This window comes from Gossypium hirsutum, chromosome A03, assembly GCF_007990345.1.
Source record: "Gossypium hirsutum isolate 1008001.06 chromosome A03, Gossypium_hirsutum_v2.1, whole genome shotgun sequence".
NCBI classification, from domain to species: Eukaryota; Viridiplantae; Streptophyta; class Magnoliopsida; order Malvales; family Malvaceae; genus Gossypium; species Gossypium hirsutum.
The window spans coordinates 21,383,361-21,384,995 of record NC_053426.1 but is presented as its reverse complement, the minus strand read 5'-3'; positions in this window follow the sequence as shown (position 1 = coordinate 21,384,995).

Genomic DNA, 1,635 nt, shown 5'->3' with positions numbered 1-1,635 from the left:
ACTAAATCCGATAAAGGGAAGGAAAAAGTGGTCGAATAGCCATCGAAATCGTTCGACAACATCTGAGGTAAGTTCTTGAGTAATAGAGCTTAAATTATGATTTGATTAGATCATGTTTTAAGCAAATCAAAATCATGCTCTTTGTGTGTGGCTATTGAGCCGAAATTGCAAGAGTGATAAGTGTCTTGTGTTTGAGTTTTTCTAATGAAAATGAAATACGAATGTGTCATGATTTATTGTTAAATGTGCATGGTTATTCGAATGATGTCCGGGCTAAGTCCCGAAGGCTTTGTGCTAAGTGGCCATATCCGGACTAAGATCCGAAGGCATTTGTGCGAGTTACTAATTCCGGGCTAAGCCCGAAGGCATTGGTGCGAGTTACTAAATCTGGGTTAAGTCCCGAAGGCATTTGTGCGAGTTACTATAACCGGGCTATGTCCCGAAGGCATTTGAACGAGTAGCTATATCCGGTTAAATTCCGAAGGTACGTGATTCGGGAATGAGCGATCTTGCTGTAAAAATTTCAGTTATTACGCTTGTAAAATCCCAACAATGAGGTATGTTTCGTGTGTGCATTGGAATAGTTGATTCCCTTCGAATAATATTCGCTCAGTAAATTTATGAGTTTCCGGCCTTGGCTAAGTTGATCTTTTGTGTGTGAATATAAGGGTTGGTAATGTGAAGTAATTATGATATTGAGAATTTGTGCATATGAAATCATCCGTTTAGTTATATGAATGCTATACTTCAGTTGTGCTTAAATTCTTTGCTCAAACTTACTAAGCACTAAATGCTTACTCCGTTTCTTTGATTCTCTGTTTTATAGATTTTGGTTCGTCAGCTATCGGACTCGGGAATTTTGAAGTCGAAGTCGCCCACACTATCAAAGCCCATTTTGGTACACTTTTGGTTGAACTTTGAAATGGCATGTATAGGACTACCCTTTTTGTTGTGGGTCATAGACCCTTTGGATTTGTATAATTTTGGATAGCCATGCGAAAATGGCTTATATATGTTTGAGCATAATGTTATAATCATTTGGTATGGATATGGTTATTGAGAGGTGTGGATATGCTTAACAAGGATTGGCCATGGGAATGGTTAATCACTATCATAATTTGTGCTATTTATGCTAAAAGGGCTAGTTGAATCATGGAAACTATGAAATAGGTAAAGTCTACCTTAAAGGCAGATGCTGACAGCAGCAGTGATGTAGATTTGGAAAATCAGTAAAAATAGTAGGAATGGAATTAAATAGTGAATAAATTATGTAAACAAACCTTGATGAATCTATTTTCATAGGAAAGTAATGAAACGATCATATGAATAGTATGTTAAGAGATATTCAGGTTTTTGTGAGACAGGGCCAGAACGGTTTCTGGATTCCCTGTTCCGACTTTGGAAATTCATTATAACTTAACCAGAGATAATTAGAAGTCATTCCATATAGTCATAGATTCCTTTTTGAGTCTAGTTTCTATAGAAACAAATGGAATCAGTATTGAAGTCCTGTACAGGGAGATATCCAAGTCGTAATGCGCAAAGGTCAGTGTAGTCGATCCCTGTAACATGGGAGACTTTGACTAATAAACTGTACTAATTGGCCCAACCAAAAATTCTAGAAAAAAATTTGTA